At 42.3% G+C, this 14,123-nt stretch overlaps 1 protein-coding gene across 3 annotated transcripts in view; it reads left to right on the top strand.

Annotated features, from left to right (window-relative positions):
• The window catches only part of fam168a (family with sequence similarity 168 member A), a 37,653-nt gene extending 33,240 nt beyond the window's left edge, over window positions 1–4,413 (top strand). For all 3 annotated transcript variants that reach the window (XM_012824088.3, XM_031573705.2, XM_031573706.2), the window contains one exon: window positions 47–4,413. The gene's annotated coding sequence lies outside the window, so the exon portion shown is untranslated. The remainder of the gene's footprint in view (window positions 1–46) is intronic.
• Window positions 4,414–14,123: the final 9,710 nt, after the last annotated feature.

Genomic DNA, 14,123 nt, shown 5'->3' with positions numbered 1-14,123 from the left:
AAGAGAGACTAACTGAGTTTGATTCCCTGCCATCTTTACATTGCAGATCTGGAGTCCAAACATCGTATGCAACTACTCAAGTCTTACATGGGCGCTCTGTGATCACCATGGAAACGCCACGTCTGTTTGCAAGAACAAAAGAAAAAAAAGTGCAAGGGTCACTTTATGCATTCTTGAGTGTTTTTGTAAAAGCTGCTTTTTTATTTTTTTATTTAAAGTTTTGTTTCTGAACATTTTTTTTTTTTTTTTTTTTGCCTATCAGTTGTTGCAGTTTATTTTTACAATCTTCATCATTATTTCCAGAGAAACTCCAGAATGATTTTGACCAACCACAACTCTTAAGTGATCTGTTTATGTTCCGTAATGACGCTTGTGTGTAGGTGTGTGCTAAAGCGCGCAATGTCATCACCATTATGGTTATCATCATAATCATGAACTTATGCTGCCAAATTTTCTAACTTTTAGATATTAGCACAGTTTTTTTTTTATTATTATTATTATTTTCAGGGTTTTTTTCCCCTTATTCTCTCTCAGAGTGGTCTGCGAAAGGTTAAGGTCTTTTGTTTTAAACCCTTTTTTATTTCCGTTAATTTTTTTTTCCCCCTCAGATTTCTGTTCATCTTCCAGTACCGATAACAAGGGTGTCTTCCAGCTTGTAGCTGTTTATTAGGTAGATTTGTATTGAATATATTCGCTGTCTGGCAGTGCAAATCGTGGTTTTCAATTTCATTAGGTATCGGAGTACTTAGTTTTCACAGAGTAGAAAGCATTTTTGAGTAAACCAGTTTGTTTATTAGTCAGCTTCTAAATTATAACGCGTATATATATTTATAATAGGTGTGTGCATGTGTGTGCTCATGCTACGCACGCAAATTGCACGTAGGCACACACATTCATGATAAAAACACACACGGCCCCCCACTCCCACTCTTGCTACACACACATTACACATAACATTCTCATGTGTATGGGTGTGCAGTGGGTTTAAGGGTTGAACATTAAGCAGGATCTATGTGTGTGTGTGTGTGTGTGCGCGCGTGTGTGTATGCGTGGATATGTGTGTTTGTGTGTATGTGTGTGCGTGCGTGTGTGTGTGTGTGTGGCACTTAACTGGACTTTCAGGTCTGATGTCAATCTAATAATCAAAAAAGTGAATTTAAAATGAGTGCCAAGCCCTGTGAGGACATAAGGGGGAGGGGGGGGTCAGGTTGGATCCAAGAACATTCAGGAAAACGCGTCAAGGAGTTAAAGGGATGCTAGTGGATTTGGGGGTGTTTAAAAGGAGTTCAGTAAGAACAGAAACTCAAGAACAGATTAAAGCAGAGGCCCACAGAGAGGCACTGAGGGTGACCCGTGACCCTGCCCCCTCTCCTCCTCCCAGGCCAGCCTTGCTGTTAAGACTAGTGGCACAGCAGCACTGACCCAAGTCCTCTGAGGGATGGTGGGTTATGGGTGGGCTTTGTTGCACAGGATGAAATGTGTAGCGGCTGAGATCAAACCAGTTCTTAAATGCAATAATAAGAAAGCCTGCCTTACTGGCCCATAACAGTAATGACATTTTGTAAAAAAGCAGAACGGGGAGGGGAGAAAGGATAGCAATTCTGTGAACTATTCCAGGATATCCCAGTAGTCTACCATAATATACCCAGAAATGACTATAGTACAGTACATATCATAATAACCTTATTCAATATGTGTGAAGAAGCATTGCACAATGACAAATAAGACAATAAGTTCATACAGTACATAGGTACAAGGTACATTATTTTATTTAACGAAATGTTAAGGAAAAAAAGAACAACTCTTTAGTACGGTACCCTTTAGTCACAATAACGTGTTTGTAAGTAATTCTCAGCGGACAGCATCAAGTATTCTTTTTAATCATTAAGGCAAATTAACCACTATTTCAATATCTCAAGCTCAAGAAAGTTGATGTTTCTCAGTGGAGTAGCCTAGGCGTACAAGTGAACCATATTTGTCTGTAACATTGCATGGGTCATGCAAAAGAATGCAGTATATATACTCACAAAGAGCAGCTTTGTGCTCTCTTGCAAAGCATGGTTGCATCAAGTTGGATTGCAGCTTTGGGTTGTGCTTTCAAAAATCTTTCCCGAGCAATCACATTCCCTCTGAAGCTACAAGAGTAGGGTGGAGAGAGAGAGGGAGAGAGAGAGAGAGAGAGTATGTCAAAGGGAGGGTTGATATAAAGAGGCACTATTATATATGGAGTATGTAATGTTTTAAAAACATTCCTACTGAATGGGAGCACTTTCCGTGAAAAGAAAATGGCATTCCAGTGGCTGAAGAACAATGGCAGTAATGCAGTTTGATTAGTTAAATTCTTTTGTTTGGGTTTCTTTGGGGAACAGATTATTATTCTGTGCCGATTTGGTTTAATTGCGGGTGATTTCTTAGACTCTAGAGTTTGAGCTGCCTCACCACTGACGGTAAGGATTCAACTTCTACTATCTTGCGTAGATCTCGTGTAAGCATTCTTCATTTCAATGTTCCTCTTTTGCCTGAACTCTTTGACATCCTCTCTCGTCCATTTCTCCCAAAATGTGGGGTGGTCAAAACCAAGAAACAACAAAGGCATTTCTCCTCTCACATCAGTATTAGAGGGAGCATTCAAACGTGTTTAGTGTATCTTTGCTACTCATTGATTTGTAACACTAAGACTTGAACAATGCAATTGGTTTTTTGATAGGTTCTCTGGCCCAGTGACAAATGCAGGGAAGTGCCAGATCTAATTCTGGTGATCCACAGTGGATTTTCAGACCTCTAGAGATGCATCCTAGGATTTGGCAGTTGTCATCCAGTATATATTTTACACTGAGAGCTGAGATATATATAAAAAAAAAGACAAAATAATTTTCAAATGAAAACACAGGTTGGTTTTAAAAATTTGAGAGGAAATAACCTAGGATTTGCGGAAGTCCATTCTGACATGTGATTTAAGCGCTTTTTACCATAAGTGTTATTTAAGGTTTTAATGATGATTGATGTTTATTATTCTTAAATAGAGGATCTTTATGGTTGAGCTGAAGTGTGATGCGTCTGTGCGGTTCGTGGGCATTTCAGAGCACAAGTCTAAAGGGGTTCTCTTTCTCAAGTACACTAGAGTCTTTCTTTGCCATCTCTCTACCCCTGTAAACTTTAAGAGGGGAGGGGGCACCATCATGCTTCTATAACTCTAAAAATGTAAGGGACTTCATATTATTAACTATATTTGCAGCAAGGCGATGATGTTTATTCACAGTTATATAAACTCAATTCAGTTAAAAAGCAAAAAAGATCTGAGCTTCAAATCAGCATTAGAATCAGAGCCCATTTACTCATTAGCCATTGCCTAAATTGAACAGCGACATCTGGACAAGATCCAAATGTCTCTGCTTCAGCTTATTCAGTCATACATATTTCAATATGACGGAATGAAAATAAACCAGCCAAGGTGACGTTTATGAACCTGGAAAACTTGGCCAGTCATGGGTCGGCTATTGATTGTTGTTGGCAGGAAAACCAGGATGCAGGTATAGAAACGTATTTTGTGTTGCCATGACTTTTGCCAGAGAGGTAGATTTTGTTGTTTTGTTTACCCCATTTGTTGACATCTGTTCACATCACATTCCATGCCACAATTAGAATTTGAAACCAACACACAACAGAAAGTGGTGTGACGATCTTGTGCTTGGTTAGAATCAGAGAGAAACACAGTGTTTCCACTAGCACCAGTCCAGTGCAGTCCTTCTGTTAGAGATCAAGGGGGCCCTTAATTGACAAGAACATGATCTGATTTGATTACATTGACATAATGTCACATATGAGAATATTGGATTTTGCATACATAATGTTTCTTGCTCCCACTTCCTCCGGTCAGTCAAAATGTTTAGATGATCCCAAGACTGAGGTTGAACCCTGTAGTTAAAAACGCTACTGTGAGGGAAACAGTAAGTTCATTGTTAATAGGAGATTTTGATTTCAAAGTGTAGGAAAAAAAAAGAAAATGTGAAACACTAATTGTAATGTAAGAGTCCTTGTCTTCCAAGATATATCCTGAGCATTTATAGGGACATCCCCCACCTAAGAAAACTGTAACCCAGCTGACACTGTGTTCTGGTAATGTTCCTACAATGTTGTGGTTAGATCTGGGCATGTTTTTCACCAATGTTTTGAGAATCGTAGAATGTCCAGCATCAGCTAATGGGCTTGTGGAGCAGGGAGACCCATGTCAGGCTTGTGATATGAAGTGTAAATCTGTTTTTTTTTTTTATGTTTTTGTTCATTTTTTTTTTTTTTTTTTTGAGGATCAGTTAGTGATCTCTGTGACATAATTAAGCCAAGTTTGTAATTGTATAATATTTACTGTAAGATGTAGAACATTCAATAACTATTAAAATCTTTCCCAAAAAAAAACCCCCCTCTGTCGTAATGGAACATTTTGCAATACAAAGAACAACAACCATTTTTACCTCTGACGACTCTAATTACGCTCATGTTGTTGCGCAATATTTGAAGTCTTCACAGGCTTCCTGCCATCTGCAGGAAAGGTAATCTGCAGAGCTTTTCACTTCTCTGTCTGGGATGGAGACGTCCGGCATTATGAAATCAGCCCCACACAACTCATCCCCGCCCACCCCACCAGAGCTGTCTCAATCACTGATGGCATATATAGAGCATTTACTCTCAGTTAAAGACACAGCACCAAATGGAATGATGGGTAAATCATCTCAACCTTTTCCTAAGCCTACCCTTCCTATGTGGACGTAATATATTAATATATAGACTGTAATATATTCCTCCCTTTTAGTACAACGAAAAAGCTGCTTTTGTCAAGAGGTGTTGTAAGTTCAAATGCAGTGGCCTTATAAGACCTTTGGATAAGGGAATCAGAACATTTAGCCCAAGGTCACCCACAAAAAAAGTCCTAACTCTACAGCGATGCTCATACGTCATGCATGTCATGATATTATTTTGAACACATGACAATCTCATCAAGGTATTTTATAGCAGATGCATGTTACTCATTCAATAGCACGCCTTTGAAAGCCACTGATGAGTCATGTCAAGGCTATCCAGCCAGTTTCCTGCCTCCTCTGGTTCCAGGTCTTATCAGTTAGCCACGCCCAGGACGGCTCCAATCTAATTTGGGTAGGAGTTCTGTGAAAATCAATTAGCCAGATCAAACATATAGTCCTTTGGGAAGACCTGGCTGCCAGTGTGATGTTCCAGAGGCCATGAACCAGCTTGAATATTAGAATTGAGATATTTGACTGTTCTTCATTCAAGGACTATGCTAAAGGATATCTTCCAAGCCACATACAGTGGGGAAAATAAGTATTTGAACCCCTGCCGATTTCGCAAGTTTGGCCACTTGCAAAGAAATGTGTGATCTATAATTGTAATAGTAGGTATATTTTAACAGTGAGAAACAGAATATCAACAAAAAAATCCAGAAAACTGCATTTTATAACATTTATGACTTAATTTGCATTTGATGCAGAAAATAAGTATTTGAACCCCTAGCAAAACATGACTTAGTACTTGGTGGAATAACCCTTGTTGGCAAGCACAGACGTCAGACTTTTCTTGTAGTTGGTCACCAGGTTTACACACATCTCAGGAGGGATTTTGGTCCATTCCTCTTTGCAGATCCTCTCCAAATCCTTAAGGTTGCGTTTTCAATATGAGGGAATGAGGTTCAAGCCCAATATTCCACATTACATGGCCCTATCCATAGTCCCCTCGATGCAGTGGAGTCGTCCTGTACCCTTGGCAGAGAAACAGCCCCAAAGCATAATGGCCCTCATTCTCGAACATTTTCTGAAGTTTCTTCTGAAATGTTTCTTACGGGCTTCGGAAAAACAACGTAAGCAAAAGACATCCGCCAAATTCATGCACGCTTGAAAATGTGGTCCTACGCAGCAGAAGTTTTCTGGGCTGTGCTCCCCCGGAAGAGTTTTCTTAAATTGAAAGCGCGTTCTCGTGCTCCTGAATTTGCATACATACACGCCCTGCCAGCTCCTTATAAGGGCACGCAACCGTAGTGACGTGTGCAGTCGGAATCGACCGAATCTACACGAAAGCAACAGCAGTGTTCGTGTACATTACATTTAGTCATTTAGCAGACATTTTTGTCCAAAGCGACGTACAAGGGATAGAACAGTCAAGCTACGAGCAATAGAGACCTAGTGTAACAATAAATACTACTTTACATAAGAAATAGAAAAACGAAATAGGAAATAGGAAAAGTGCAGGAATGTAACTGCTATAAGTGCAAGTTAAGCACTAGTCGAAGTGCCAGTTAGGAAGGGAGGTGCTCTCTGAAGAGTTGGGTCTTCAAAAGCTTCTTAAAGGTAGAATGGGACGCGCCTGCTCTGGTCGTGCTAGGCAGTTCGTTCCACCAACGTGGAACTACTTGAAAATTCTGGATTGCCGTACTTGCACAGACGGCAGTGCCAAACGACGCTCGCAGCATTCCGGTGTAGTGCTTTTATTTATTTTATGACATCACGGTGCCTCGTAGAATCATGACTATAGGCCTACATGTGAAACGTAATTGTTAATGATACTTTAATCCGAGGATCTGTAGAGTTGATGTGAACGCAATCACCAACGATTTCTCACAAATTCATTAACACGGAGAGTTTTCTTAAATGCGATTCCTCAAAAAACCACAAGATGGCCCCGTTTTTTAAGGAATCGCATTTGAGAAAACTCTGGCCGAGTTACGACTGCTATTTCGAGTTCGGAAAGTCTTCTGAAGTTCAGAGCAAATCCCAGATGAGAAAACTTTCATGAATGCCAAATGTTGTCCTAAATCCAATTCAGAAGAAATTCCTCTTAAATTCTTCTTAAATTCTTCTTAACTGCGTTCGAGAATGAGGCCCAATGTTTCCACCTCTGTAAGACGATATTTCCTAGACCAATGAGGGAATAGGTGTCTGGAAGGTTTGAGTCGGTGCGTCTTTCTCCTCGCTTTTCTGAAAACGTAACAGTGATTAAAACACCTTTCTTAATACAAACATATATGATCTGACTCCATTTTCTTTGTCTGACTCCACTCTCTTAAGGACACAGCCATAGGTCCTATCTTTTTAATGTATATAACTACCGGGTTTTGTAGGCTGATCTCCAATTCATTCTTTTGTACACCTATCGTCTGTATATGAATTCCTCCCTTACTTTTTAGTAACCAGCTTGCCTTGGAATGAGGCGCTTAGGATAATGCCACGGCCGATTGACACACCCACGGCACAGGCAGAAACTATTCTAGATCTAGCTCAGAGGTCTTACAGCTCCGTTACGGGACCTTGCAGCATGTTAGTCGACTTGGTTCAGGGACGGGTGCCCGGCTGAGGCATCGATCCCGTATAACCATTCGATCCAGTGCAGAGGCTGGTCGGCTCACCACCGCTACATAATACAATTAACAGTTAGCTGTAGCGGGTCTAGTCCAGTTGAGACATAGCCAGTTCCCCCAAAGTTTTACGCTTGTGGTTACTTGGGGCTTGAAACTACCTCTAGCCCGACATCTGTGGAAACACTGGAACCTAAGATACTTTTCTAGTTAAGAATTTCGGAAGAGGCACAGTGGGTCAGAATTACCAATTTATTACGACAGGTACAAGTGCCCTACTACAGTTTACAAATTCAACAAGTCTAAAATGAAGAGTATAACTTTCTAAAACACCACGTGAAACATAAAAACACTTAGAGAACATGAACATACCTGGCTGCTTAGAAGTGGCTACTCACACGGATGTGAGGGAGATCTGAACTGCAGAATGCTCCAAGTTCTTTGACGGTCTTACCCTTAAGTACACATTTTAGTCCTGCATCTGGCCTAATAATTACCCCCATAGATAACCCCCAAGAGGTTTCTCAAGATGAGAATCACACATTAACAACCAAAATGGATGGAGTTCTCACCCAAAATTGGGGTGGACCCCCACCCAAGAGAGATACCTTTGCACTCTCACAGAGACCAAAAATACCAGGTCTCTGATATCTATGTTTGAATTAATATATACAGCTGGAGAACTGAGACCATTTTCCCACTCAGACCGAGACCATTAAAATGAGTCCAAACATTCTACAGAAATTATCTTCCAATATTGTATTTCAGTTTGACACTCTTATGCTCATTTCTCTGTCCCCAATTTCACCGCACAGAAAAGTACGACGAGGGAACCAGAGACAGAGTTCTGAGATAAGAGTCTCTGCAGGGGGGTTGGAATTTAGGGTATTGCGACAGCCTCTGGGCAATGTTTGCTGATGGCACAATAAACCAGCACCTAACCCCCGCCAGATGAGTAGTTAACCAGAGTTGATTGTTCTCTGGGTTTTTCCGTTCCAACAGGTCCATTCCTGACATCAGTGTTTTCCCGGTAGAGATCGATTTCTGCCTTACACCTCCATGCTTGACGGTGGGGATGGTGTCATATTCAGCATTCATCCCCCTCCAAACGCGGCAAGTCGAGTTGATGCCAAAGAGCTTGATTTTGGTCTCATCTGACCACATCCTGTCTCCCAATCCTCCTTAGAATCAGGAAAGTGTTCATTGACAAACTTCAGACGGCCCTGTACATGTGCTTCCTTGAGCCGGGGGACCTTGAGAGTTCTGCGGTACTTCAAACCATTACGGCGTAGTGTGTTGCCAACGGTTTTCTTGGTGACTGTGGTCCCAGCTGCCTTGAGATCATTCACAAGCTCCCCCTGTGTAGTTCTGGGGTTATTCTGCACCTTTCGAATGATCACCGATACCGCATGAGGGGATATCTTGCATGGAGCCCCAGACCTAGACCGATGGACAGTTGTTTGGTGTTGCTTCCATTTGCAAATAATCGCACCAATAGTTGTCTGCTTCTCACCAAGCTGCTTGCCGATGGTTTTGTAACCCATTCCAGCCTTATGCAGGTCTACAATCTTATCTCTGACTTCCTTGGTCAACTCTTTGGTCTTGCCCATGGTGGTGAGGTTGAAGGTGTGAAGTATGATTCTTTGGACAGGTTTCTTTTATACACGTCACCAGTTGAGATCAGGTGGACCTTGTTAGGCCTAATGAGGACTAATCTGTGTGCTTCTTGGGCACATAACTGGTCATTGGGAGCCAGAATTCTTGCTGTTTGCTTAGGGGTTCAAATACTTATTTTCTGCATCAAATACAAATAAAGTCATAAATGTTATAAAATGCAGTTTTCTGGATTTGTTTGTTGATATTCTATTTCTCACTGTTAAAATACACCTACCATTACAATTATAGATCACACATTTCTTTGCAAGTGGCCAAACTTGCGAAATCGGCAGGGGTTCAAATACATATTTTCCCCACTGTAACTATGCAGATGTGAAACATACCTATGCAACTGGTGTAACCTCCTCAGTTGACTATGTCATGGTTTATGAGAAAGATGAGATTTAAAAAAGAGTAAGTGGAGGACAGACAGCAATGCATCAATGGTGCTATAAGAGGAAGGTTTGAGATATTCACCATGAGATTTTGCATCATGTTATTGCTCCATATGCACAATGTGGAAGATCCCAACTTCCATTTTGAAAGAACTGAAAGGTGGCAATTTAAAGTCAGTTGGTTCAGCAGTATAGAGTCTTAACAGGTAAAGAATAAACAGAGTCATGGGCCAAGTCTGTTATGATTAATGCTGGCGTGATGCTAATCAGTCATGTCACATCCAAAACCTGGGGGCTAGATGCACTCAAGTGTACCGAGGAAAAAAAATAAAGAACTGGTGGAAACCTGTCTCCCAAATACCTGTTTGGTGGGATATTTTTGGTGGGATCTTTTTACAAAAGAGGTAAGATAGATACTGACGATACATCTTATACTTTCAGCTTAGTTCCTTACACTGCTCGATACACAGACGCACACACACAGTAATGATTGACAAGCAAATGTGAGCTACCTGGATAGTTAGCTAGCATGTAAAAGTTTGCTAGTAGGTTGTGTAGGTTGTGTATCAGCCAGATGCCATTAAAACCTAAATTACTCATCAACTGACAAGAAAATAAGTGTTTTAAGAGATGTTGCCACAAGCTGTGACTCATCAGAACAGTAACGCTTAAACAGGTACTGCACACTTAAATGTGTTTTTTGAGCTGTAATCTAAATGTGACTGAACTGGGATGAAACACTATCCTGGATGCCAGACGAACTTAGCCCCGCCCACAACATTTTAGGTCGGGAAGTTCGGTCTGGCATTGCTCCGTTGGGGAGAAATTATGCCTGATCAAAAACTTGACCAGAGTCACCAGACCAATCAAATTGTCAGGGCGGGCTTTATAAGATGATGGACAGATGATCAACCGTAACGTAATCAATCACGTCACCAAAGCATTTGGGTTGAATTGGTTTTCAACAAACATGGCTGCCGCTGGAGAGCTGAAATTTGGAGATTCGAGTCTGTTTTAGAAGACATTGACAGCACATTCATTTTGAAAGAGGAACAGAGAAAGGCGATCAAGGTATTTGTCGATCGAAAAGATGTTTTTGCCGTCCTTCCTACGGGATCCGGTAAAAGTTTAATGTATCAGATGGTCCCGATGGTCTACGTTATGGTCATACTACGGTGCTCTGATTGGTTTTAGGTATATCCAATTGAGCGAAGAGGCATTTTTTTCCTGGTTCGGTTGAAACACGCCCCATAATCACAGCCCAATGGAGCAGTATCAGACTCATATTCTGACCAGAATTATGAGTATGACATCGTCAGGCTAATGAAATACATCAATACTGATGTAAATATTGACAAAATTAATGTAGTGATGAGCACGGCGGTTCAGGTCACAGGAGAGCTGAGGAGACTGCGCCCCAGGAAAGCAGCCGGCCCCGATGGAGTCTGTCCAAGACTTCTCAAGGAATGCGCGGTGGAACTGGGTGAGCCTCTGCAGCATATCTTCAACCTGAGCCTCCAACTGGGGAAGGTCCCTGCACTGTGGAAGACATCCTGCCTCATCCCCGTTCCAAAGAAGCCACACCCCAGTGTGCTTAATGACTTCAGGCCAGTCGCCTTAACATCACACATTTCAAAGACCATGGAAAGACTGCTACTTCACATCCTCAGACCCCAGGTACGCCATGCACTCGACCCGCTGCAGTTTGCCTACCAGGAGAAGGTGGGCGTGGAAGATGCCATCGTCTACCTGATGCACAGGACACACTCTTATCTGGACAAGGGGAAAGGTGCTGTGAGAATCATGTTTTTTGATTTCTCTAGTGCCTTTAACACCATCCAGCCCCTCAGACTGAGTGACAAGCTCTTGCAGATGGGTGTGAACGTCCACCTGGTCTCCTGGATCACTGACTACCTGACGGAGAGACCACAGTTCGTCAGACTGAAGGACTGTGTCTCTGAGACTGTGTTTTGCAGCACTGGTGCTCCACAGGGGACTGTGCTCTCACCAGTCCTGTTCACCCTGTACACATCTGACTTCACTTACAACACGGAGTCATGCCACATCCAGAAGTTCTCTGATGACTCTGCTGTTGTGGGATGTATCAGGGATGGACAGGAGGGTGAGTACAGGAGCCTGGTGGATAACTTTGTTCAGTGGTGTAGGAATAACCACCTGCAACTGAACGCCACTAACGGTACGTGTCCACGGCACAAATGACATGCGTTAAATCGCTATGCGTAAAGTCGCATGGGGGGCGTGGTCAGGAAAATCATGTTTGGCTGTAGCAAAGTTGGGCTTTGCTAGGGATAGCCAGGTGGGCTTTGCTTTTTAGCGCTCGCGGTTATGTTGGAAGCACCTACAGTTTTGTGCTGTCAATAAAGTCATCATTAAATACATGATTAGATACTCAAACTCCGCGTAGTGACTGAGATCGCTAATATTGGATTGGGTCATTCGTCCCAAAATGTGCTCTTGTGCAAAGTAAACAACAATCAATTAAACGTTATAGGTAACTTATTAGCAGCTAGCTAGCTAGCCACTATGTGTTCCAATGGGTTTTCGGTTAAAGTGTTAGCGGCAAGCTAACAGTAATAGTCCAGAGCTTGAGTTCAAGACCGACAATATTCTGTTTGACCTCACAGCATTCGTGTAGCATATAAACAACAAACCGAGTCGATTAGACATACAAAAAGTCCTGTAAAAGAGGACGTGTCCGGGTAAAAGAGGACGTCTGGTCACCCTAGTTATAGGTAACTTATTAGCAGCTAGCTAGCCACTATGTGTTCCAATGGGTTTTTGGTTAAAGTGTTAGCGGCAAGCTAACAGTAATAGTCCAGAGCTTGAGTTCAAGACCTACAATATTCTGTTTGACCTCACAGCATTCGTGTAGCATATAAACAACAAACCGAGTCGATTAGACATATAAAAAGTCCTGTAGATAACCGTTATTCACATAAAATATTTCCCAGTAACAGAGTCCCGAGACGCCGCCATCTTGTTTCGATATTTTTGATTACTCCTTATGAACTACGTTGGCTTCCAAATAACACACACGCCGAACTGATTGGCTCTCAGCATGCAGCAAATCGCTCTCATTTACATAAAGTTATAAAGCATGCCCAACTTTTTGCAGGCAGCAGACACGATTTTTTCCTCAGTATGCAGCAAATCGCATCCATTCTATCCCAATGAGAGCAGCACGATATCGCATGCCGTGGACACGTTCCGTTAGACCAAGGAGATGGTGGTGGACTTTAGGAGGTCCCAGCCTCCTCTGCTACCAGTCTCCATCGAGGGGGTCAGTGTGGAGGTGGTCAACACCTACAAATACTTAGGTGTTCATATGGACAATAAACTGGACTGGTCAGCCAACGTTGATGCAATCTACAAAAAGGGTCAGAGCCGACTCTACTTCCTGAGGAGGCTGAGGTCCTTCAATTTCTGCAACAAACTCCTGCGCATGTTCTACCAGTCTGTTGTTGCCAGCGTCCTTTTTTATGCTGTGGTGTGCTGGGGAGGCAGCATAAAGAAGAGGGATGCGGGGCGTCTGGACAGGCTGGTGAGGAGGGCGGGAGCTGTTGTTGGCACTGAACTGGACTGCCTCACTACAGTGGCGGAGAGAAGGACCCTGAGTAGGTTGCTGACCATCTTGGACAATGACCACCACCCACTACACAGTACTCTCAACAGACAGAGGAGCACATTCAGTGGCAGACTCCTGTCACTGTCATGCTCATCAGACAGGCTGAGGAAGTCCTTTGTCCCCAGGGCTATCCAGCTTTTTAATGCCACACAGAAGGGGAGGGGGAGGGAGATGGACTTCTCTGCATGAGTCTACCACAGTCTGCCCTCCCCTTCTCATCTCATCTCAGCCCCATGCACAGACTTTACCACTTACATATTCTGCACTACTATCACTTTGCTCTTTGCACTTTCATAACACAAACACACACACACACACACACAAGCACAAGACCACTATCTTGCACTACCCATCCTCACAAGCACAAGAACATTATATATATTGTTTTGCACTATCCACACCAGCAGCACAAGATCACTTTCCTCCTGGACACTGTCAAAATCATTGCACATTACAATAGGGTCAGACCCTTCTCCTGTATCTGGAAACACTCTGTGTGAAAATGTTCTCCCTATCTGTATGTATATATGTTCTCCCTATGTGTATGTATATGTGATTTATGTATGTATGTCGGTGAGGTGTATAAGTGTATATGTGTATAAACTACTGGATGACCTAAATTTCCCTCTGGATTAATAAAGTATCCATCTATCTATCTATCTATCATCAGAGTCAAGGTTGGTACTCAAGCTATGTATTCAAATGAAGGAAAACGTACCATACCCAGAACACACACAGTGGTTCACAACTCATCTCTTGAGGAGTGTCCCTTTTTAATTAGCATAATACCATAAATGGAAACACACAGACTTGATTTTGCTTTTGCAGTATTTTCATAAATGTGCTTAAAATATATAAATGACCGATAAGCCCCCGGTTCATTGGCCGCGGGGACACGGGTTCAAATCTGGCCTGCTGTCGTTCTCCCGATCCTCTCCCCTCGCTTCCTGTCGAACCCACATTGAATTACCTTTTGGTGAAAGTTAAGTAGCCTATAGGCCTACCATAGGCTACTGATGTTCCTAATGATAGCTATGGCCAATACGATTTAAACTAACTGGAAATAAGA

Source organism: Clupea harengus, chromosome 9 (genome assembly GCF_900700415.2).
Source record: "Clupea harengus chromosome 9, Ch_v2.0.2, whole genome shotgun sequence".
Classification (NCBI taxonomy): domain Eukaryota; kingdom Metazoa; phylum Chordata; class Actinopteri; order Clupeiformes; family Clupeidae; genus Clupea; species Clupea harengus.
Note: the sequence above shows the minus strand (reverse complement) of the source record. Positions and strands in the feature narration are given on the sequence as shown.